Source organism: Magnolia sinica, chromosome 8, assembly GCF_029962835.1.
Source record: "Magnolia sinica isolate HGM2019 chromosome 8, MsV1, whole genome shotgun sequence".
Taxonomy (NCBI): domain Eukaryota; kingdom Viridiplantae; phylum Streptophyta; class Magnoliopsida; order Magnoliales; family Magnoliaceae; genus Magnolia; species Magnolia sinica.
In genome coordinates this window covers 52,985,992-53,013,315 of record NC_080580.1, presented here as the reverse complement: position 1 = coordinate 53,013,315, position 27,324 = coordinate 52,985,992, and positions in this window count along the sequence as shown.

Here is a 27,324-nt window from a genome sequence, read left to right as displayed (position 1 = left end):
ATCCTGTGATGGATAGGCAACCCTTCAACTAATCCTCCTTCATTCAAAAGACGTAGAGTGTTATTATGGACCCACTTGGGTATGAAACACTCTCAGCCCTCAAAAATAAAAGTAGAAAACTAAAACAAATAAGAGATCTAGAAAAGATAAGAGAGAGGGTTGGAGCCAAATTACCAAATAAGAGTTGCTATGTTAGGATCCTAAAGAATAGAAAACAATGTTAGTTTCTAAAAATAGTTTCAGAAAAAATCCTAACCTAAAAACATAGTTGAAAAATAAATCCTAATCTTAACCTAATTCTAATACCAATTATTTCCAGAAAAATGCCGTTGTCCCCGGCAACAGCGCCAAAAACTTGTTCATGACCCCAAGTGTAGGGTCGCAATGTAGTAATAAGTCATGAGAACGAAGTCGAATCCATAGGGACTAAACTTATACGTATTCTGAAAAGAACTAAAACTAGAACTAGAAGAAGATCTAATTCTGAATTTTAGAATAAAAGAGAGTAATTGTGAGTAATGTTTAAACTATCAATTAAAGGTGGGAACTAGGGTGCCAAAGATCCATTTGTAGCTATCAAGATGCTACCTTACTTGATTCAAGGAATACAATTGGAATTGGAGTCCTATCCTATCCAATTGGAAGATAAAGCAATTTAAATCAAATATGAATTTTCATTGACCTAATTATCAATGGAGGAGAATTGTGAAGACTGGAAGGGATTCCATCACCCTACCATGCCTAGGAGATGATGGTGAACAACAGGATTTACTAATCACACAATTTCAAAATAGGAAAAAAAGATATCTAAAGCTATCATAGTATCTATTATAATTTGAGTTACAATAAATCATAGAAAACTGAAAATATTCCTTTAATATCAAACTAGAAATCAATGAGGTTCAATAAGAACAAGAATCAAAGCAAGATAATCATCTAAACACGCTACAAGCTTCACCTCTTAGCCCTAGGTAAGAAGTTTAGCTAACCATAGACATGATTGAAAGTAAATCTTTTAAACAAAGCATGAAAAATAAACTAGGAAAGAAGAAAAACTCTTTGGCGGCTGCTCCAACCTTGTGCTATGCTCCTTGAGACCTTTCCAAACCCTACAAGAAGCTTTGGAGCATCCTAAGGACTCCTATTTATAGTTGTGGAACTCCAACTTTCTCACCAAGTTGAAAAAAATCTAGAAATTGCCTCAAATTCATGCACTCTGCGCAATTTTCCAAAATATGCTCGGAGTTTATACCGCCTTAAATTTACGCACTTTGCACAGTTTCCAAAAATAGGCTTGGAGTTTCAGAATATGATTTTTCAAGAATATGTTTGTTTTCAGGACAATTTCAGGATTCCTTTTCTTCACTTCAAATCTTTAATTCTCTTCATTCCTCACTTGATTTTCTTCTATCTTTAGCATGTGAATTCTTTATTAATGACTTCCAAATCTTTAAATCTTCATTTAGTAATCTTTTGAGCATAAATCTTCTTTTTGACATCAATTTCACCTTTAACTCTGAAAATCACCTTGCACATGAAAACATGTCTAATTAAATCGATTAAGCACTATCATGTTTATAAAACCAATGTTTAAATAGGGAAAAATATGTAATATTTCACACTTAACACTTTCCTCCTCATAATCCAGGGCATCCAGGTAGCAAACCGACCAGATCAAAAATGAACTGTGGAAGAAAGAAGTGGAAAATCAAAACCGCAACATAATGGTTATCGGTTTATGCAAAACAGGGAATGCGTAACTTTCGGTTTCTTACTGCATAAATAGTTTTGCACAAGAAGAGTCTGGAGAATCATGCCTTATAAAAATTCCCTTTCGTTCGACTATCAGAGGAAACCCAAGAAGAAAGAGTGAAGAAGGGGTGAAGTCGCTCGACTTTGGATCAGCTCCAACCAAGAAAAGGGAGGAAAGAACTGGTTCAGCAAACTGGTTGCAGAAAGAGAGAGAGAAAGAGAAAGAAAAGAAAAGAAAAGAAAATGAAAGAGAGGAGAAGAAAGAAAAGAAAGAAGAAGAAAGAGAGAAAGAGAGAAGAAGCTGAGTTTTAGAACTTGACTCGCTACCGAGTCAAGTTGTAGGCACGAGTCAAAGACTCAGTGAGTCAATTGGGCTACCATTTCTCAACTTTAGACTTGAGTTTAGGTTGCTGGGTGAGTCTTTCAAAGAAAGAAGGGGAGAGAGAGAGAGAGAGAGAGAGAGAGAGAGAGAGAGAGTTGGGTGTTGAGTCGACTTACTGAGTTCTGGACTAAGTCAAGGCCAGGTTCGAGTTAGTTTTGAGTCCTGCGGTGTGAGGAACCCTGGTAGGGAGCATTCATCAGGCGGAGTCATTGGATTGATGATAAATGTTAAATGAGGTCAATTATTTGTTTACCTAATATCTTGATTCAAGTTTACTTAAATAGTTAGGTAGTTAAACCCTATACCTAGGCCATAAACATAGCCCTAAAATTAATCCTAACCTTATAAATTTTGTGAGATAGGATAGGATTGGAGTTGAAGGAGTGTGTATAAACATCTAGCAATGGACGAGTGCAATTTGACTTTATAAGTGAGGGTTATTCCTTTAAGCTTGCATTAATTTGAGTTGATTTATCTTGACATTTACATGCTTTCATGACATGTGAGCTTCCCTGTATTTGTTTATGTTGAGGGCCAAATATTATATATTATCCCCCATTTATTACTTGGTTTTATGAACATGATAATGCTTAATGTTCTATTTTAATCATGTTTGTGTTGCAAGGTGAATTTAAGGGCTTGGATTGAAAAGGATGCTAAAAGCATGGATTTAATGCTCAAGAATCACCAAGGTCAAGGATGGATCTTACGAGACCAAGAATGAAGAATTCACATGCTAAAGATCTAAGAAAACCAAGTGAGGAATCAAGAGAATTGAAGACTTGAAGTGAAGAAAAGGAACCCTAAAAATCTACTTGCTTCGACTAATCTAACCCTCCTTGGACCAGTCTAAGGCTCATGCTTGACTAGTCGAAGATCCCTCGACTTGAACTCCAGCAATAAAATCCTCTAATTTTCCGTCATCCTCGACCAGTCGAAGGAAACCCTCGACCAGTCGAAGGTTCCCTCGACTAGTCGAAGGTTTTCCTCGACTAGTCTAAGTTTATGCAAACAACACACAGACCGTGTAAATTTGAGGCAGTTTTCAGATTTTTCCAAATCGGAGTGAAAGTTGGAGTTGCAAAACTATAAATAGGAATCCTAGGATGTTCCTAGGCATCTTATAGGGTTTGAGGAGTGGAGAAAAAGCATAGAGAAGCCGTCGCCAAGAGTTTTTCTTCCTCTTCCTCAGTCATTTTTATGCTTTTCTTAAGAGATTTTAGTCCAATCATGTTTATGGTTGGCTAAACCTCTTAGCTAGGGCTAAGAGGTGAAGCTTGTAGCATGATGAGATGTTTCTTTTACTTTGATTCATGTTTATGTTGAACCTTCTTTGATTATAATTTGATTTTAAAGGAATACTTTCAGTTCTTAATAGTTTACTATGACTCAAATTATAGTAGATTTGCAATTGCTTTGAGTATATTCATTTCTAGATTTTGAGATTGTGGGCTTGGTAAATCCTGTTGTTAGCCATCGTCCCATGGCCATGGTTTGGTGATGGAATCTCTTCAAATTATCACAATTCTCCTCCATTGATAACTAGGTCAAGGAAAGTTCAGATTGATCTTAATTATATATCTTTCAATTGGATAGGATAGGACTCCAATTCTAATCATGTGACTTGAATCAAGTAAGAGGACTCCCTGATCTTTACAGGTGGATCCTTGGAAACCCTAGTTATCACCTTTGAATTTGTTAGTTTTAATCACTTTAATTACAATTACTCTCTCAATTAATTTAGATTCAGATTCACATCTTCTTCTAGTTCTAGTTCTAATTACTTTCAGAATACACACGAGATTAGTCCTTGTAGATTCAACCTCGATGTCACTAAGACTATTACTACATAGTGACCCTATACTTGGGGTTGTGAACAAGTTTTTGGCGCCGTTGCTGGGGACTAACGGTTGCGTTTTTATGAGATTAACTAGTTTTGGAATTAGTTTAAGATTAGGGTTTTTCTATTTTCTATTTTTAGGATTAGGGTTTTTCTGTTTTATTTTAGAAACTAACCTTACTTTCTAATTCTAAGGTTAGAAACTTTCCTACTTTGTTTTTTAGAAACTACTTTCTAATTCTAGGATAAAAACTTTCCTACTTTGTTTTTTTAGAAACTAATCTTTTTAGAAACTTTCTATTTTCTATTTTTAAAAACTTTCCTTTTTCATTTTTTTAGAAACTAGGTTGTTTTCCTTATTTTTTTTTTTAGAAACTAACTCACTTTCCTTTTTCTTTTACAGGATCCTAACATAAAATCTTCTAATTTGGTAACTTCTTTCTAATTCTATCTTTTTCTATTTCTAAATTTCTATTTTCTTCTTTTTCTTTCTAGGTTTAGGTTTGATTCTGAAATTGAGGGCTAAGAGTGTTTCATGCCCAAGTGGGTCCGTGACAACACTCGACGTCTTTTGAGTGAAGGAGGATTAGTTGAGGGGTTATCTATCCATCATAGGATTAACACCACTTGAGATCGTCTGAGTTAATTCAGGTTATTGCTATAAATCAACCTGTAAATCAATCGGTAAATTAGCCACAACCATGAGTTGTGGAAGTCCAGGATGAGAATGAGGTGCACCATGCACCCCCGCCTCGTACTTTACGAGATGACTGTAACGCCCTGAATTTCGAGGGTCGAGCAAAGCTCTACTTTCGAGATCCAGCACATCACTTATGCAATATGGATAATGATGTTCAGATTTCGCCCATATTAATGAGTTAAGCATGAGTGAGATTATACAAAACAACATATCATACGCCAGATATAATTAAATTAAGCAAGCAGAAGTCTGAAATATGTATATTTAAGCGTGTAAGTGTTTCACAATCTCCAGAGTATGAGTATGTATATGGGCTTAATATATACATGTATTGTCTCAAAATATACAAAATGTGAAAATTTAAGGTGTTCAACTAAGCCAAATATCCCGGTAATCCCTGCGTATCAGCACAGGGTGTACATCGACCCACCTGATAATTGAAAGTAGGAGAATTCCTCCTCCTCATCCATAAAGTCCTGCTCCATCGCATGGACTTCATCAACACCTGCATCTAAATAAAAGTCTGGTTGGTGTTTTAAAACACCGTCCCAGGGTGAGAATGAGTGGTCAACTCAGTAGTACTATAAAGCAAAAGTTAACATGTTATCAAGTCAATCAAGCAGTAATGATAAGACAATCATAACAATCACTTCCTAACTACTCTTGTTAATGCAGGAATGGAGTGCATGTAATGATGTATGCCCTCACATCAAAGCTCTATCACAAGCGACTTCGACAACCTATTTCGCATATGACAACACTCCCTCAAAATAGTACAACTTCATTGCCTTTAAAGCACATCCTAACTAATGCAATGCGATGCATGGTTGTGTTTAACCGAGTACTTAATTAAGCTTATTCATACAGCAGGTTCGGGAAGCTAGGGTACCTCCCTTTATATCAATGACTCGAACCGAAGGATCTATCTAGGGTTATCACTCCTAGTTAAGCATATATGATAGGCAAGTTGTAGGGCATCACTCCTAATGAAAAACAGTCGATAGGTAAATTCAAGAATTTATACTCGCGGTCACTACGGGAGGCTCGTCACCTCAGTATAGGCCGACAGCACGAACATGGTGTCCCATACTACCATGCCTGACTCACGAGTCTAAGTTACTTACTGGTCACTGCGGGGAGGCTCATCACCCCAGCGTAGGCCGACATCTTGAACACGGTGTCCCATACCACTATGCCTGGCTCATGAGTCTTAACAGATCATCGTACCATGGTTAAAGTGAGCCTTTACATTGGTGAGGGGTACCGTAGATTCAAGCAGTAGTGTCTGTACATGGTAAACACACAATAGGCCAATCGTTTTATGAGGCAAGTTCGATTGGTACGAGCACACGCTGACTTAATCGACATGAAGCGCATAAGCGCCCCTCGTGGCCTAACCATTGTAGTGCGACCCTAATTCATTGAGTATACCCAATGTGGCGAGACTAGTTCGGTCACCCGAACAGGGACTGTTATCGATTGCCTGGGCCACATTGTAGCTCCAATCTTGCTCAGATGCAACAAATAAACACATGTGATAATCATTTCAGCATTTAACAAACAATCCAAGTAAGTTTCTCATTTAAGCATTTCATCAAACACATTGATCATGTTATCAAACACTTGCATTTTATCCATAAATTGCGTAGAGACAAATATGATTACATAAAAGAAACTATACGTATGAATAAGGTAATTAAGAATCCTATCTTAACACTCGTAATAAATACAAATCATCAACAATTTCTCGTTCAGACAATACATCAAACACTTAGACTATACTTCACCAAATATATAGACTAGGTTAGTTACAACCTATATTTTAGCAATTCCTTATACCGAGAAGTCAACATGCATATGACAATGATTAATCCTAGATCAGTAATCATGGCAAGCACAAATCATATTCGAATGCTCGTTCAAACATTTCAATAAACACATGGAATGCATCTTTTACTCAACACATTTCATACATGTATATTATACTGAAAACAGCGTATCTAAGATAATATGATATCAATCAAGTCAAGCATAAATCATTAGCTGACATTGAAAGCATTGATAACTGCAGCTTAAGTGTTTATAGTCCGCACCTTTCGTCGGAATACTCGATGCAGACTCGGTTCAAACACTACGTTTCCGAAAACAGAACGTCGGGCACCTAAATAATGAAATAGGTTAGCTAGTTTGACAAATAATCAACCTGGATCTCTACAACGATATTAGGTTTAGGTTTTTTTACCCAAAATCATAATCGAAAGAGGTTGTATAGTGTAACGGGGAGGTGATTCGGTGCGTGGAGTCGTGAGAGAGGATTCCTGCAACGATCTCCCAAAAGTCTTCTTGTCTCTTTCCTCTTTTCTCTTCTTCTCTCTCTCTCTCTCTCTCTCTCTCTCTCTCTCTCTCTCCCCCTTAGGGTAATGGAGAAATTCGTATATGAGTTAGGTGGGGTGATATAAGGGCTATTTATATACCCAGAAGTGATGCAAATGGCCCCAGGGCCACTATTTACATAGGTTAAACCCTTTGGGCAGCTGTTTTTAACAAACAGGGCTCACAAGGAGGCCCACTACTCACCTGCGACATAGGGTATGCTCTCTGACAGTGGATCTATGTCAGGACGTGATTTTGGTGCGATCGGATAAGCCGATCAACCGTGGAAGACCTGTGTCAGATCAACGGTCATACTTACTCGATCAGGGCCACAGTTATACGGATATGTGTAGAGAATTTCTCTTTTCCCATGGGTGAAGTTTGGTTAGAAACTGACGGTCCAAAATTTTCAATTTCGTGTGAGAGCAAATAGCCCAATTCACTTAAGTTTCATTTCATTTTCTAAAGATATTCGCGTTTCTCACACACTTCACTCAGGGCTCAAGTTGTGCATTTCTGGACACAATTTGGGCTTGATTCTCGTAATGGTTTTCAAGCATAGTAGGATGGATATAGTCCTATAGTTTTGTGATCATCGAACCCTCGACGTGCGGTCTAGGCCCGATACAGAGTTTCAATGTACTCTTGAGAGCAATAGGCTCTTAGGATTTCTCTAGGTCTTTAAGCGACGTTGAGTCAGTGGTATTAATAGTTTTAGGCCTTCTCATTTATGAAAATGGTGGCCTAAGCTTAATCCACCGATTATTCAGTTTAGTACTTAACTAAATTTTACCTAATTTACGACAGGATACGGTCCTTAAGTGGTTCTGCCCGAGGTGGTACTCGGGTCTTTGTACGGATTTTTCTAAGACATTATAATCTACCCCCCTTAAAAAAAATTTATCCCCGAAATTAGTACCTTTTCATATTCCTGAGGATTTGAGGGTAGTTCTTACGGACTTCGGCTTCTATTTCCCAAGTAGCCTCCTCTTAGTGTGGTGTGTCCATAACACTTTCATGAGTGAGATAGCTTTGCTACGTAGTACTTGTTCCTTCCTATCTAGAACACGCGTGGGCCGCAATACATAGATAGCGTCTTCCCTTAGTTCCACTTGCTCCCACTTGATAATATGGGTAGGGTCAGGAACATACTTCTTTAACGTTGATACATGGAATATGTTGTACATGCCTGCGAGTGGTATGGGTAAGGCGAGATGGTATACTACTACACCTACTCGGTTTAAAATCTAGAACGGGCCAATGAATCTCGGTGTGAGTTTTCCTTTCCTACCAAAATGAAGTACTCCTTTCATTGGGGAAACCTTAAGGAATACATGGTCCCCAACTTCAAATTCTAACTGTCTTCATCTCGTATCAGCATAACTCTTCTGCCCACTCTGGGTCGTAAGGAGTCGATGCCTGATAATATCTATCTTCTCTGAGGTCACCTGAATTAAATCTGGGCCAACTAAGATCTTCTTGCCAACTTCCACCCAACAATGCGGAGCTCGACATGGGCGTCCATACAATGCTTCGTAAGGAGCCATGCCAATGCTCACTTGGAAGCTATTGTTATAAGAAAACTCGGTATAAGGGAGACAGTCATCCCAACTATCCTTGAAGTCAAGTACGCATGCTCGTAACATGTCCTCAATTATTTAATTTACCCGTTCCGTCTGCCCATCGGTCTATGGGTGGAACGCGGTACTGAACTTCAATTTCACTCTCATTGCTTCTTGGATTCGAGTCCAGAAAATAGACGTAAATCGTGTGTCTTAGTCCGACACAATCTCTATAGGAACCCCATGCAGTCGTACTATCTCCTTGATGTACAACTTGGCTAGATCATCTGTCGAATTAGAAACTCTGATCGAAAGGAAATGGGCCGATTTCGTCAATCGGTCCACAATCACCCAAATGGAGTCATGCCCCTTTCTCATCTTTGGTAACCCGGAAATGAAATCCATAGATATGAAATTCCACTTCCACTCGGCTATGGGCATGGGCTGAAGTAAACCAGGGGGTCAACGATGCTCAGCCTTGACTTGCTGGCACGTGAGGCATCGGGACCCAAAATCTGCTATTTGGGCCTTCATGTTGTCCCACCAATACGAACGCTTCACGTCTCAATTGTGCTTGATTGATTGATGTGATAGGATTTGTACTTGATTGATTGATGTGATGGGTTGTAAAGATTCTCTTAGAATTCGCAACGGGCGGCGTTTTCTTCGAAATAAACGCAGGCCCACAACTCCTGACCTGGGTATCGCATCAGCGCGCGAGACATGGCATTGGAACTGCGGCGATGGCACGGTCGCTAGGGTAAAAGTTTCGAGTCGAGTCAACATAGATCTTCCGGATGCGATTAGGGTCGCGTGTAAACGCTGATTACAGGTCATTGGTTACCAGAATTTGACTAGAAGGATCACGGGAGTCTACGGGACGGTACGAACTAGGATACATGCCTTACATTAAGAGAGATAATCAGATGATCTAATCATGTCTAAGACATAAGTTCAAGTAAGCTACCGAATGATTAACCCTTTAAGGGTCATTGTTCATAGTTATAATAAGAACTATCCTTAGTATATTAGTGAATTGGAATCCTAAAATAGGTATCTCTGGTGGTATGGTGATCTATCTTGAAAATCGATGGATGGACAAGTTGATATGATAAATTAGTGGGTCAGCTCCCTAGTGCTTTGGAAACTAAGACAAATGGTCGACTCAGATCTAATTCATACAATAGTGGCCTTAGAGACTGCTCATGTGGAAGTCAATGGTGATCTCAATGATTCGAACCCTTAAGACCCATCTAAGGGGACTTTAGTGCTAGTAGGCTAATCAAGGCGTTCCATGATCTGAAATGATTGATTGGATGGTCGATCTTTCGGTTGCACAGGTGTATAATATAAACCTATGATTGCTCTTATAATCGTATGGTTGGATTGTTAATGATCATGGCTTAAGTTGAACAATTAGTGGGCTGTGTGGTCTAAGTCCTGCGATAACTAATGAAATTCAAGTGTCTAGCAAGGTTATTAAAATCCTAAATTAGGCTTCCATCCTAACACCCGAGTACTAAAAGTACGGGGTGTTACACCCTGGTACTAGTATTTTTTTCTAAGGGATACGTATCTTCAAAACGAGTAGGAATAAAATTTCATCTTCCGCCATATCAATGTCCATAACAAACGATATGATGGAGGGTGTGATAGTGACAGTATCTTCCAGAAATTGAACATTAAATGTTAAGGAATCAGAAGAAACTTCACTTATAGATGCCTACATCCCTTGAGCAATCAATCAGTAAGTCGCTCTGCCCCAATTAAAAATTTTCTCCCATCCTATCTCGAAGAGAAGTTTAACAAGACCATATCTAGCGATGGGTTTGAGATTCATAGGTCACTCACTAATTATATTCCGAGTGCAAAAATCCTATACATTCTCCGGATCATCCTCCGGTGTGCGTATGGTGCGTACAACCCAAGTAGCAGAGCGGGATGAGGAACTGAACTGCGGATGACGGCTGATAAATTTATCTCAATGTTCCATGAAAAAAATGACTAAAGAATAACAAGGAATAACAAAGAAATTGATGGGTTGGACTAGATCAGATTTTTGAGCAAATCCACTAAAATGAAAGAACTAGATTCAAGAAAAATAAAAGATTCTCAAATAAATCTCAACCAAGAACCTAAATTTTGAAGGAAATAGGAAATAAACCGCTTATAAGGAGGTTAAGACGATGGGTTGGTTGAAGGAAGCACTGACGAGCCGAGGAAGATGAAGTGGAAATGATGCGTTTGGGGTTTCCCCCCCTTTTTGCTTAAATCGCGCTCGGTTCGGCTAGCCTAAGTATGGTGCTCGGTTGGCCGAACTGGTCGGTCAACTATAAGCTGGCTGAAATAATGCCAAATTTATTTATTTATTATATTCTTTTATATTTTCCTTTTAATGTGAAATAAAATAAAAGCAATAAATAAATAAATTTCAATAAATGATGGTTAATCAGTAATAGAACATAATCCAATATCATTTTTCAAACTGGAAAACTGACACTATCTAATGGCTTTATTAGAATGTCTGTAAGCTGTTTTTCAATATTGATGTATTCATGCATGACAGTCTTACTTTCAATTAATTCTTGAATATAATGATATCGAATGTCAATGTGTTTTGTTCGAGAATGTTGAATAAGATTTTTAGATATGTTCATGGCACTGGTATTGTCGTAGTATAAATTCACGGTATCTTGATCAATATCATAGTCTGCTAACATACATTTCATCCACATTAGTTGTGTGTAAGCATTTCCTGCCACAATATACTCAGCTTCTGCAGTGGATAATGATACTGAGTTTTGTGTCTTGCTCATCCAAGAGACAAGACAATTTCCAATGTAGAATCATCCACCACTAATGGATTTTTTACCATCGACTTTACCTACCCAATCAACATTAGTATATCCAACAATTTGTAATGATGTATCATGAGGATACTATAATCCTAAATTAACTATGCTAGCAACATATCTGATTATTCTTTTAACTGCAGACAAATGAGATTCTTTAGAGTTAGATTGATATCTAGCACATATGTCTACACTGAAGGAAATATCAGGTCTACAGGCAATTAAATATAATAGACTACTAATCATGCTATGGTAAAGACGTGGGTTAACACTTTTACGTGAATCAACTTTAGATAGCTTGAGTGTTATAGTCATGGGTGTTTGAAAGTTTTTACCATTCTCAAAGCCAAATTTCTTTATAAGATTCATCGCATATTTGGTTTGAGAGATAAATATCCCATCTTTAAGTTGTTTCACTTGGAGACCAAAGAAATAATTTAACTCACCAACCATACTCACTTCAAATTCTAATTTCATTGAATCTGCAAATTTAGAGGAAAGGTTAGCATTTATTGGTCCATAGATAATATCATCTATATATATTTGAACAATTAACATATTTTCATTATATTTTTTGATAAACAGGGTTTTATCAACACTTCCCATTTTAAAGTTTTAACTGAAAATAAATTTAGTTAGTTTTTCATACGATGCTCTTGGAGCTTGTTTTAAGCCATACAAAGCCATTTTAAGATGGTATACATTTTTAGGAAGTTTAAGATCTTCAAAACCTTTAGGTTGTTCTACATAAACTTCTTCATTTAAGTCACCATTCAAGAAGGCACTTTTGACATCCATTTGTTATATTTTAAAATTTTTATGGCATGCAATGGAAATAAATAACCTGATGGATTCAAGCCGAGAAACTGGAGCAAAGGTTTCATCATAGTCAATTCCTTCAATTTAAGTGTACCCTTGTACAACCAATCGTGCTTTATTTCTTATAATGTTACCTAATTCTTTAAGTTGTTTCACTTGGAGACCAAAGAAATAATTTAACTCACCAACCATACTCACTTCAAATTCTGATTTCATTGAATCTGCAAATTTAGAGGAAAGGTTAGCATTTGTTGATCCATAGATAATATCATCTATATATATTTGAACAATTAACATATCTTCATTATATTTTTTGATAAACAAGGTTTTATCAACACTTCCCATTTTAAAGTTTTAACTAAAAACAAATTTAGTTAGTTTTTCATACGATGCTCTTGGAGCTTGTTTTAAGCCATACAAAGCCATTTTAAGACGGTATACATTTTTAGGAAGTTTAAGATCTTCAAAACCTTTAGGTTGTTCTATATAAACTTCTTTATTTAAGTCACCATTCAAGAAGGCACTTTTGACATCCATTTGTTATATTTTAAAATTTTTATGGCATGCAATGGAAATAAATAACCTGATGGATTCAAGCCGAGAAACTGGAGCAAAGGTTTCATCATAGTCAATTCCTTCAATTTAAGTGTACCCTTGTACAACCAATCGTGCTTTATTTCTTATAATGTTACCTAATTCATCAGATTTATTTTTGAAGATCCATTTAGTTCCAATCACATGCTTGTTAGAAGGTTTAGGAACTAGATACCGGACATCATTTCTAACAAACTAATTTAATTCATCTTTCATAGCGAAAAACCAATTTTCATCAGTAAGGGCTTCATTTACATTATTTGGTTTTATCTGGGTAGTGAAGCATACTTGATTACATATGTTTTTTTAATTATCTTCTAGTTTGAACACCAGTATGAGGGTTACTAAGTATTCGATTAGTCAGATGATCCTTGACTAATCTATTCTTAGTTGAATCTGATTTTGATGATGGTTCAGATTGATTGAAAATAGTAATTTCATCATCTTGATCATGATTGGGTGTGATAGTTTGATCATCAATAACAACATTTATAATTTCTTGTATCACCCCAGTCCTTTTATTCAAGACATGATATGCTCTACTATTTAGAGCATACCTCAAAAATATACCCTCATCACTTTTTGCTTCAAATTTCCCAAATGTTCCCGATCTCGTAAAATGAAACATTTGCTTTCGAAAGGATGAAAATATTTCACAAAAGGTTTTTTATTAAACCAAAGTTTATAAGCTATTTTATTTTTACCTGCTCTTATATAAACTTGATTAATAATATAGCAAGCAGTATTAACAGTTTCAACTCAGATTTTTAGCTATTTTTTTACTGTTAAGCATAACACTCCCCATTTCTTGTATAACTCTATTTTTCCTCCTAACAACACCATTTTGTTGAGGGGTTTTAGGAGCAGAAAATTCATGTAATATTCTATAGTCATTACAAAACTTATCAAAATTATTATTTTTAAATTCAGTGCCATGATCACTTCTTATTCTCATCGCAGACCGTTCTTTTTCAGTTTGGATGAGTTTAAATAATTTTTTGACTTCGTCAAAAGCATCCAACTTTTCTCTTAAGAAGGCTACCCATGAATATCTAGTGTAGTCATTAACTACAACTAAAAAATATTTCTCACCGCCTCCACTCTCAGTTAGGGTTGGTCCAACTAAGTCCATATGGAGTAGTTCAAGAGATCTTGTAGTGGCTAAGGAGTTCACCTTTTTGTGACTACTCCTGATTTGTTTGCCTATTTGACAAGCCCCACATACTTTCTTCTTTAACTTTTTCAATTTGGGTAAACCTCGAAGATGATCTCTCTTGCTTAATTTATATAGATCTTTATAGTTTACATGTCTAAGATATTGATGCCATAATTCAATTTCGTCTGTTTAGACCATGTAATAAGAGTGATTTGTAGAACAAGAATCACCAATGATATAACAATTTTCAGAGGTTCTTCGACCATTTAATATTATATGGCCTTGATAGTTAATTATCTCACATCCGTGATATGAAAACTTAACACTGTGATTATTATCACAAATTTGAGATATGCTCAATAAATTATGTTTTAAACCTTCAACATATAAGACATCTTTAAAGATAAGTAGGTTTGGAAGTTTTACATTACCTCTTCCGATAATCTTGCAGTTACTACCATCTCCGAATGTTATTGAGCTACCATTGATTTGATTGATGTTTGATAGAATCGCCTTGTCACCCGTCATATGTCTAGAACATCCACTATCTAGGTACCATCTTGAATGGCTGCTTGCTTTGAAAGCTGTGTGGATAACAAGACACTTATCTTTTGGAATGGTTTTAGGTTTAGGAGGATCTCTTACTATTTGCTGTGTTTGGGAGTAAGAGTTTTTCTTGTTTATCCTTACTCTGTTATTTCTAGAGTCAGATTTCAATAGCTCTTTAAACAAGTCCACTATCTTGTCTACTAGAGTAGGATTATTATTTTTCCTTTGATATTTATGGTAGTTGGTATTAGTTTTTGGATTAGAAGGTTTTTTAAATGATTTTTCATTTTTCTATACTTCATTCATAGTTTCTTCTTTAGACTTTGAAGATTCTCCTCTTAAAAATATGGGAGCAAAATTTTTAGAATTTTTTGTGTGACTTTTGATATATCACAAGCTAGATTTGTCGCTACTTTGTTGAGATGCAATTAATAGTTTTTCAAGTCTCTGGTCACCTTGGGTGTATATCCAAGTATCTTTTAAAGTCTTAAGGCAAGCAACTTCTAATTTTAAATTTTCATTTTCACTTTTGAGATTTTGAATTTCAGAAATTTTTGAACTTAAATCCAGTTTGGTTTTCTCAAAATAATCAAAAAAATGAGATTTTTACATAATTGATTTTTCAAGTTCTAATTTTAGATTAGCAAAGTTTTCTTTCTGAATTTTCATTTTAGCCGCAATCTTACAACTTTCTTTGTAAAGGGCATGATAAGCGATTTTAAGATCTTCTTCATTTTCAGAATCACTTCCAAGAGTTTCATAATCAGAAGTTTCACCTTCTTCTAAAGAAGCGATTTTAGCTATGGTCATGAAGGCATTTTGATCATTCTCAGTTTCTTGGTCTGATTCGTCAGTTTCTGAATTGGATTCGAATTCTGATGATTCATCCCAAGTGGCAATCATGTCTCTTCTTATAGATTTATCCTTCTTAGGACATTTTGAAGCTAGATGCCCAAATTTAGAATAGTTGAAGCATTAGGTGTCTTTATATTTTGATTTCCAAAAATTTGGATTTCCTTTTCTTTTGTCAACCAGTTTTTGAAAATCTGTTCTATTTTTTTATTTTTTTAAAAAAATTCTATAAAAAAATTTAGCCAACATTGCCATATCATCCTCATTTTTCTCATTATTAAAATTTACATTTGTATCTTTGGATTTAGATTTTGAGGATTTAAGGGCTATGGACTTGTTTTTAGGAGCTTTGAAATTCAGCTCATAGGTTTGTAGAGATCCAACTAATTCCTCAACTTTCATAACATCAGTATCTATCAATTCCTGTATAGCAGTGACTTTGGAATTGAACCTGTCAGGAAGTGATCACAATATTTTAGCGTAAACCTTGCTTTCAGGGACTTTTTCTCCAAAATCCCGCATTGAATTAACAATGTCATTTAGTTTCGTATAGAAATCCATGAATGACTCACTTTCTACCATACGAATTTTCTCAAACTTAGTTGTGAGGATTTGGATTTTAGACTTTTGATAATGTTAGTCCCTTCATGTATCATTTCAAGAATATCCCATGCTGGTTTTGTTGTATCACAAGAGATGATTCTTTTGAATTCATCTTTTGATATAGCACAAGTGATTGCATTTAAGCTTTTGCATTAACGTTACTTTCACTTTTTTGAACTGTAGTCCAAAAGGTATAAGCGGTTTCTTTCATGGACGTGGTTCCATCCTCAGCCAATACTTCCATTGTTGGAGGGGTCCATTTAGTTAAAGTGGCTTGCTACAAACTTTCATCAATCGATTTTAGAAAAATCCTCATTCTAGCTTTCCAATAGGCATAATTTGAGTAATCAAAAGGAGGTAGCCTCGTAATGGACAAACTATCAAAATTTGACATTCTAATAGCTCTGGATCTTGCTCTAGGAGGTTAATCCCAAAAAGAGCAACCTCGCTCTGATACTACTTGAAAGGATAAGCTATAGATGTCCTAGAGGAGGGGTGAATAAGACAATACAAAATATTTCAATACAATGTGGAATAATAAAACAATTATACTCAATTGCTTAGAGTTTTGAATTCTTTATATCAAATAGTTCGTAGGACAACCTTCACCTAAAAGATTTAGGAAGGACAACCTTATTTCATGACGTCTTTGAAATTAAAATATCAAATTTAGCAAGAGCTAATCAATCACAAGAAAACAATATAGAGAATAAAAAATAATCACGACAATGCACAAAAGAGTTATAGTGGTTCGGTGCTTAAACCCACACTTACTCCACTCCCAAAATCACTACCCTCGTAATTTTAGCTTTCACTATTTCAAGGTTTTCACGAGGTCACCTTATTAACCGTATACAGTTCTTATGATTTTCATGAGCTATCATAACAAAACCCACTTTGTGATTTTCATAGGATCACCATAAAACAACTTGCTGAGATTTTTGGGTTATCTCAAAAAAAATCCAAAATGTAATGAATGTAAATACAATACTTATCTTCAAATGGTGAGTCAAAGACATTATTGTAGCTTGATTGTTGCAGCGATGTTCTTTCTTGGGATATTGATGAAGCCGTGTATAAGATCAACCCAAAAAGAATATAAGGATCTAATGTGTTTTCAATATATAAACAAAGCCCTGATTACTGCAAATGCTACTCTCTTAATCTCAAGTAGAGTTTAGATAACTCTCTTTCAAAATAATTAAATCTAACATGAGAAAGAGAATAAAATAAGTTAATAGAATTACCGCACAAATAGCTTAAAGAGGGCTTGGTTTTCTCTCTTTCTTTGAGGAGGCTTCTCACAGATTTTCGTTATATAAATGAATAAGAGAATGCCTTTATTTATAGCTAAAGGATTTGGAAATTCGGCTGGCCTGATTGTCAGTTCGGCTAACCGAGTTCCAACGATTGTGTTCCAACGGTTCTCAGATTTCTCAGGATAAGATCTTTCAAAAATTTGATTGGGCCAAGCTAAATCGGCTGGCCGAATACAGGGTTCGACGGGCCGAATCTCCCTAAGATCCGAAATCTTTACATACCAAAAACTTGACCGAGCATAGTTGGGCTGGCCGAGTGCTCATCTTTGGCTAGCTGAACCCAAGGTTGGGATGGCCGAACTTGCCACGGAAAATCTTTGTCAATCTGTAAACTTACACAAATTATGTTGGGTTAGCCGAAGGTAGTTAGGCTGGCCGAACCAGATGTTGGCTGGCCTAACTAAAGTGTATTTTACTTGAAATTGTATTCATTATAATGTTATGTGAAATATACCTAACCTAGGATCAATCTAAGGTTATACCACCTGATGGTTGACTCATATGAAGTGTTCCGATCTTTGAATCATATCCTTTTATGCTTGAGATGTTGAATCTTTCTTGAGATGCTTAATCGAGTCAATAACAGTTCTTCATGAGTTGTCGAAGAGTATCTTCATGAGTGCTTGTGTTCCTTTCAGGACTATGAAATTTGACAATCTTAATTATGCTTAAGTATAAGCACTTACACACCCTATGACCATCTCATAGTGACTAATGCAGACCTCCACACCTCTCAATACTATGTATCGGAAAGGGGCAAATGCTCTGGTGCTCCCCAGCTATCCTCACCTTCTACAAGCGATGGATAACTTCCTTACATGGTGGGAAATTCACTATACCAGGCTGCTGGGTGTCAAGGATGTGGCCGAGCTTATCTACCAATTCATCTCACAATTAGAGGTGAAAAGCAAAAAGAGAACTACTGCTTCATCGGTTGCCCCACCTGCCAAGAAGACAACGAACAAGCTGAAAACCAGATAGGCTGCTACCTCTCCTGCTCCAGCTCCAATGACTGAGGTTACTATCCCAGCAAGACAAGAGGTCTTGAGGGAGGATTTTGATGCTCTAGCGCCTGCTCAACAGCCACAGACAGCCCAAAGAAGATCTCTAATTCGGGGATCTTCCCAATCAACCCCCTAAAATTCCTGTTCTCTCATTCCAGCATGTCAGTCCTCTCAAACCATCTCCAATAATAGACGATCGACCTCTACTAGCATCTGCAAGGCCTCACCAACCGTCAGGTACTTTGACCAAGACCATATCTTCTTTCGAAACATACTTCAAAACCAAGTACTCACTCGGTCTCATTATTGCTGACTATTCGAAGGAGATCGAAGAGGGCTTAAAACAGCATCAAGAAGCTCATTTTAATATGTGCTAGAATAAATGGTGGTGGAATAGATAGAGATTGAATAATCCTAATCTTCCCTACGATGAGAAGTATCTCATGCCTTATCGTCCTAGTCCACCACCATTCCCTACTTCCATTAGTCCGTTGGCGATCGTAATAAAAAAATCTTAGGCCGTTATAGATCGACCCATCATCTACGTTGTTCAATTCGACCTACGTGGATGTCACTCGCTCATATTGAAAGTGCCCTTGTTTGTCAATATAAGTGAATGATAAGGTTATCTGTCAAGTGAGCCCCAAATTGAAGATTAAAGACTACAAGTTCAAGACTCATTAAGATGAAAACGTACTTAAAAGGTAAACTAAGCCTCATCTACCTAAACAAATCCTTATAGGTATATGCCCCATAAGAACCTAACTTACTCACGAACTATTTTTGAATATCTTCTGGAAAGCTTGGTTTGAGCACCTTGAGTATTGGAGGAAGGTTGAACTATACTAAAAAAATCAATGTCTTGACGATTGCATCAATTTGCAATCGAGGATAACTTCGATGGAATCAAACATGGTTCGATTGCATCAAAAACAGGCCCATACAGTCCAGCAATAAACTGAACAAATGCTGGGTATTGTCGATTACATCGAATGAAGTTCAATGACATCGAAATTCAAATTTCAATGGCATCGAACCCACTTTGATTAAATTGACTAAGGGCTCTCCCTCCATGATTGAAATACTCCAAGTGTTCCTTGGTGTAATCGAACCTTCTTCGATAACATCGAGAGTAAGTTATCGATGGCATCGAAGACTGTTCGATTGCATCGATATAAGGAACAGTTTGTCCAGCAAGCTTTCAAGGAAAACCTAATATTTTCGATCATAGCGAAGACCCTTCGATATCATTGAACTTCAATTTTTGATAACATCGAAGGTATGATCAATTACATCGAAAAGGGGACAAAACTGTCTAGCAACCAAAGTGTATTTCTTAAAGAAAATTCCAATGGGATCGAAACACACCTCGATGACATCGAAGTATACGTCGATGACATCGAAATGTGCTTGATGAGATCGAACAGAATCTGTCCTACACCCAACTGAATATCTTAGTGTAGGTAATCGAAGCAATCAAAGTAGGTTTGATAACATCGAACTTCAACTTTCGATGGCATCGAAGACCATTCAATAGCATCAACAATGTCAGATTTCTACCCATTTTTTATCCGTTGGGATTTGTCTTTATAGATAGTTTGGGTTGCTTCCTGAAAAAAGTGAGCAAGATTTGAAGAGAGCTTGCGAGATTTATTGTGAAATTTAATACCCTCATCCTCAAGCCCTTTTTCCCATAAGAGTTCATCATTCAATCTATAGCACAAGCATTTACTATCATCTTCATTACTTGGATTGAGTTATGAACTCTGGCATTTATTGAGTTTCCAGTAGCACCCTTTAATGGTAAATCATTGTGCTGGAACCCTTGAATGCTTAACTCATGGGAATCTTCTCTAAATTCTAAAGACAAATCATTTATTATAGAAGATCAGACAAATCCCTAAACCAACAACCTCAGAGCATTGATTGGAGCATCAAATGAACAGTTGCGGTTCAAGGGAGCTAAAGACTCTTCATCAACAAAAAGATCTTCTTCAACATGTACTGACAAGGGGCTCACTCAATTACAAGTAAGTATAAGAGTCCAAAGAGTCTGATGCCTCTTCATTGTATAGGATTTGGTTTTAGAGCTTGTTCTCAAACTCGCTAAGACCTTTTGTAGGCCTCTGACCGGAGAATACGTATAGTGTCCTTATGTACGACCCATTACCTTGTGTAGGCATTGCGAGTTGCATTGTGAAGGCTCCTAAGGTTGTCTTATGTAGACTCCTTAGCTAACCTTATATAGGTTGTAAAGGTTTATGATTAACCTGATTTAAAACCATTAGATAGTGAAATCTGACACACTCTAGGGTGGAGTGCATCAGCCAGGATTATAGTAAGTAGTCGAACCACTATATATTGCTGCATTTGTGATTATTGATCTTGTCTATATGTATTGACTGTTTGAATGTTTACATTATGCACAATACATATTTGATATAATGCAACACTTAGATTTCCACTATCCTAGAAGTTGAATATTAATGACCTCTTGATAATCATACATAACCCATCTTAAAATTAGTAGAATTTACAGTTAAGAAGGATTAAAGTTTTAAAAGTCCTATTCACCCCCCCGGGGCACTTGGACATATATTCATACTTTAATAGTAGTGGTTCTACCGCAATTTCACATATATTTGCATGTATTGATTTTTTTGCTTTTGCACCCATTAACTGTTTTTCTGTTCTTCTTATAGTTACTCTGGAGTTGACAACTACCGAAAGATAGATGGTCAATGCCCAGCCTAAAAAACAATAGTTAACAACAATAACAACAACTGCAATAGCAGTAGTAATCCCAAGGGTCCCCGACTCTGTGATTACTGAGATCCTGACTATTAATTCAAAAACAACAGTTAGTGCCAAAGGTCTACCTATCAATAATCCATCTGAAGTCAGCAATCTTCCCAATGACTCGGAGTACATGATTCAAGTTTCCCAGAGTCCTACAACCGTGGTGCCTCCCCCCTCAACCCTTAGTCGCGAATCTTCCACTTTTACTGATGCTCCTCCCAGCGGGACCAGCTCCCATAACGGTTGAGGAGATTGCAACTTTGATCGAGCCTAAGGCTGTAGCCATCGAAGAGGTAGCTGAAGGGATGGTTAAGATCGAAGGGACCATGGTTGAGGTCAAGAAGATCGCGGTCACCGTAGTCGAGGTTGTTGAGACAACTTTAGCCAAAACTATTGAGCTTACCGCAGTCGAAGTTGTTGAGGCAATTTCGTCCAAAACTACTTAGCCTACCACGGTCGAAGTTGTTGAGACGACTCTTGCTGAAACTGCTCCTGTCTCCATTAGCGAAGACCTTCCTCTTATGGACGATATCATATCTTCTTTTCGGAGAGTCTTAGCTAGGGAGGCGACCATGGCTGAATCTCCCTCTCCCTCCAGTGGTCTGCAAGATGTAAGGGTTGAACTCTATGTTCTTTTGTGGAAGGGTTTAGAGGGGTCCCTTGACATCGAGTTGGTCGAGTCGAACTATATCGTGTCTTCTCTTGGATGGATTTTGCTCTGGCCAGCAAGGTGCCTATCCTCCAGGAGTTCCAGGGGCTGCTCAAGACTTTTTATCACGCCGGTGTCGTCATCAGTCATCTTAAGACTGAACGAGTGACGGCCGAGTCCACGAGGATCTCTACACAAACCACCATCTAGGAGGTCGAGGCCAAAAAACTGCAATGAAAACATCCAAGGTCGACTTAAAAAATCTAGAAGTTAGGATTATGAGCCTAGAAGCAAAGCTAATTACACTTAAGCAAGAATATGTAGGGAAGCATGCAGAATATCTACAACACAAAAAGGAAATTTGGCAATTGGCCACTACTATGGACTCCCAAACAGCAGACCTCGATCGACTTCTTCAGTCTGCAGCTAAGAAAGAAGCTTCACTGCAGGCGACCAAGGGACATCTAGAGATGGCGAAGGACTCGTTGCAATGATTTTTTATTGTTGAGTTTTGATTATAATAATTTTTATATTATATGAACAATTGTTGAGCCATTTTATACTTCATCACCCTTTTGCTTTTCTTTTCGTTACTTTGCTTGACTTACTTGTCGACTTTCTCATAAAATTCGAAAAACATGGACGACTTTCGTATTTCATGCCTTAACCGCTCCATGTTCCTAATTACTAGGAACGTATGATGATATTATCGCTACTATAGTGCTAGATCGTGGGTGTCAGGAGCACCTATTTAAACATTATCCGATGCCTATTCCAATTCCATATTCTCATTTCTTCACGGTCTTAACATGTCTCAACGGCTTCCAGTACTCCCGCCCTTATCTCAAGTGCTGAGTCATATTTGAAGGAAAATTTTGAATGGGGCCCGAAGGAATATTCACATTCCAGCCTGTTATTCGATGCAAATGGTTTTGCAATACATACTTCATCCATGGTTGAATCAAACGTTACGCTCGGGAAGTTTATCCATAAACTGAAATGTCTGTATGCCATGAGGAATCAATACTTCAAACTAACTTTTACTAATTAGGTGAATGCAACATACCTCCGATAGCAAGCCGTGGTGAAAGATGACTCTTCAACGATGAGCAGTAAACATGAATAACTTGGCACGAGAGATTGTAATGTATCCAAACACACCAATTCAATCGGACCATGCTAAGGATGTTGTCGTCCTACCAAGCTGGGCTAATGGAGGAATTGGAAGAGCTAGAACGTGCCTACTTCTCCAAGGAGATGAGCATCGTTGATGACCTAACATTCCTGGATGAACAAATTGCGCTGTATCAGACGCGGTCAAAGGCAAGTTATAATGCCAAGAAAGCAGCCAAAAATGCGGTTTCTTTAAGCTCCCTTCATATTGATTAGTTGCTCCATCTCTTGCCACTTATCATAAAAGAAGGGGCTAGCTGGGCTTCATCTAAGGAAAAGAATGAAGCAGAGATGTAGGCTCTCCTCGAGGAGTTTAAGAAGATGAAGATCTAAGGCACTTTACCACCTTTAAGCTTCTTGCTTCTATTTTCTTTCTGTTATAATGTAGTCAATGATCGGTGGAGCAGTAAATAATCAATAAACTTGACTCGTTTTGTTTAGGACATTGGATGCACCTTTTTTTTTCGATACTACCACTTAAGTATTTATCCATAGGATGCTTGGCGGTAACTTAACCATCGGTTGAACTCCTATGCTACCCTACGGCCGCACAGTACTTAGCTATTTTCCTCTTTACACACATGCGTTGACTCAGTCCCATTAACGGTGCCATGTATTTTGAGGGGATCCCATTTCTTTCGCTATATTCCCCATGATCTCGGAAATGAGTCTATGCGATAGCCATTGGTTTCGGGTTCCCAACCATCACACCCTATCCAATGCACATTAATTGCTAAATTTATAGTCTATAAAAGCACTCCTCAAGATTCGAAATACATCGCGAGCAAATTCAAACCAGGAATTCTATCACCACTACTTTAACCCTTATGGATTTCTCTTCTTTGTCGATTAAAATTATGAAAGAAATCTTCGCAGAAGGGCTTGAGTCCTTCTCACACTCTTCCTTTTTACACAACCCCTATCCCTTCTTTAGGGATGTCGTTGAGCTTCTTGAAGATCTCAAGCCCCCACATGAGGTTCTAAACATTCTTTCGGAACTTCGACAACTTGGAGAAGAATACTCCAAGGCTGAATGAGAGTTTGAACATTGTATTGCTTCACTATCGTGTCTGTCAACCCTTGACGCTGAATCCAGAGCTCTGCCAGCATGTCATGATGCAGCTTGGAAGAACCAACTACACTGGACTTGCAAACATTGCTTTACTGAGGAAATGTTATGGTTAATGAAGATCACGTGTAACAATCTGTCTGCCGACTTGGTCGAGACCCATCGACTTTACCTGAACAATGATCGACCTGAAAATAAGGAGCTGGTCGCATTCATTGAGACCCAGATAGTGCTCTATTAGGACCGTGCGAAATCCAGCAAAGCTGAAAAGAAGTCATTTGATTTGGAGTATGCAATCCTCTCCTAGCCTCTCGCATTGATCGACCACTCCTCCGTAGAGCTCGTGTGCCAACATGCCTCATGGATCGAGAGGTGAAAGATGGCGGTGGAGGTGAAAGCATCGGCTGCCAAAAGGTTTCAAGAACTCAAATCAACCCACTTGTAGCCTGACCGTTGCTAAATATTTTCTTCCTCTCTTTCCTTTTTTTAAAAAAATTATTCTGTAATCAATTGGCCCTCATTCTAAGGCTTTTATTCAAATAAACTATTTATTTTTCTAACTCTCCTCGATATGATTTTTTATGACTTCCCACAGTGAAGGGAAGTGGGGTTTTAAGAACCGGCCGTTTTTAGGAGCCCTTGCAACCTTCCCGTCCATGTCCTTCAGGACATAGGCTCCTCCCCTAAGGAGCCGCTCAATGACATACAGTCCTTCCCCATGTGGGTGACCATTTCTTGCCTAAGGATCAATCTTTCTGACTGATTGGCAGTACCATTTTCCAAACTATATTGCCTACTCCGAAAGACTTTCCTTTCACCTTTTTATTATACACACACTACAACCGCTTTATTAGGCACGATCCAATCTAAAGCCCTTATACGGACCTTGTCTAATCCCTTGAGTTCGACCAACATTGCCTCTATGAACTCTAGAGGAGTTAACTTGGCCTGATATGAGTTTCGCAGTGACAGTATCGTGATCTCTAGGGGTACGACCGCATCATGTCCATAAGTTAATGCAAGTTGGCTCACTCTAGTATTGGTGCGAGGTGATGTTTTGTAGGCCCAGAGAGCCTCGGATAGTTTGGTATCTCCTCAAGATGTTCTTAATTATCTTATTGCTAGCCTCAGCCTAGCCGTTAGCCTAGGCATAGTACGGGGTCGAGGGTAAGATTTTTATACTATACCTGTCGGCCATTGCTCACACTTCCCTGGCCGAAGACGTTGCACCTCGGTCTATGGTAATGGATTATGGTATATAATCCTTATACCATACTTTCTAGTTCCAGATCTATGTCCTCAAGACTAATAGTATTTGCATCGCGCTTAGTCTCACTTCACTTAGATTAAATGTTGTGATGACTACCACGATTCGATACTAACAGTCATGATGGACCAGATTGTTATAGCATTACCCGTATTATCCAATAAACAAATTGGTTAACCATTTGGATTTTTTCTTAAAATAGATTTTTAAAATGTTTTCAAAAGATTAATCATTAACATTGATCAATTTGGCCAAAGTGGGAGAGCGTTAGAATTCTATGAGGTGGGCCTCATTGATTAACAGTCTAGATTGTCTTAAGGGTTGGATAATTTGATCGGGTGCACCAGTGAACCCCACTAAGTTGTGATGTTTCTAGAATTCGTGTAAGGGATGGAATGTTATAGCTGTAATATACATATGGTATCCAAGTGGGATTGGGATTACTAAATTCGTGTGGAGCCTTTAGGGAGAGGAGTTTTGATGGGTTTCAAACTCCTCTACCCTCTGTAATTATAAAACAGGGCTGGGTCCCCAATCCAACACATCAATAGAAGCAAGAATCCCATTAGAGTTTCTCTAAGGGTGTAAGGAGAGGAAGACTGCGTCATCAAGCCTATGACAATAGCGTCGCAACCAGGTACACTATTTCATTCATTTGATCTTCATACTCAATGCACAATAATGTCCTTTTTCAATTCTGCATAAAGTCTTACATTCCTTGCATTATTTTATTCATTGGAGTTTCCTCTTGTAGAATAATTTGAATATTTAATATGTTGAATCCTTACTCTTGTGTGCTCTCTTAATTATGTTTAATCTCATGCTGTTACAATTTATTGCATAGTTAATCTCTTGTGTTTTCGATTGCGTATGGATTTTTAGTTAAGTTGTTCATTCGTGTATATTACAAGCATCATAATCATGGTGCACTTGAACTTTAATTGTTGAATTACATTACGAGTGCTTGAGAATTGATTTGCATTATATCATCATAAAATACATATATTTTGGATTTGATTTTAGACTGAATGATAGATCGATGATGCATGGTTGATTTGCTCACCGACGTGCATGGTTGATTTGTCGTCTCGCGGGAGTAATTAGGTGAGTATGGTTGATTTGTAAAAGGTTCCTAACATGTTGAGCCATGTAAGATCTAGTCGCTCCGTTGGATTGTTGAGCATAGTTGATTTGCTTGGTTGAATTGGTGATGCATGGTTGATTTGCTTATCTGCATACATGGTTGATTTACGAAAGGTTCATGACTTTTATTGCCACAAAAGATCCTGGTTATTGTACATTTCTTACTGAACTAGTTAGGTGAATATTGTTGCCTCTCAGTTTCAGAATTTGTTCATGTGTGATGTGCAAGGGAATGCCCGAACCGATTGTGTGGCTTGATTCCAACCGAACAGCTTTGACCCTAGCTCCAAGATAGGACGATGCATCAGAATTGACCGTACATGAAAAAAATTTGAGAAGACCGATCACATATTTAGCCACTCATAAGATGTTGTTTAAAATGATCAAGCGATTATCGGACGGTAGGATTCATCCTCTGAGAATACACCTTGCCTTTCGTATAAAAGGACTTCAAATATAAAAACCAAACAAAAAGGAAACACTTACAGTCGACTGTAGGGAGGAACTGTAAAGCACCTTTCTTGAAGAGGAACTACTTATATTTCAGTGGAAATCATTCAGCGTATGGGTGTTGACTTGGATTACTGCTAAGGATTACATGTACTAGATTACTGCTACTCCGAATGTAAGATTAAGCTACTAGTTGCACTAAGAAATATAAAGGATGGATTATGCTAAGGAACATAAATGATAATTAATAGATTTTATTTATTTTATTGGGTTAGTATGAGACATTTTTCTTCATTGAACTCCTTTGTTATTTATAGATTTCTTTGAGATATCAATATAGATGCGTCTTCCCACGTCTGACGGGTATAGCAACCGCTTCAGCAATACTTTGTGTAATGCCCCAAATTTCAGGGGGGT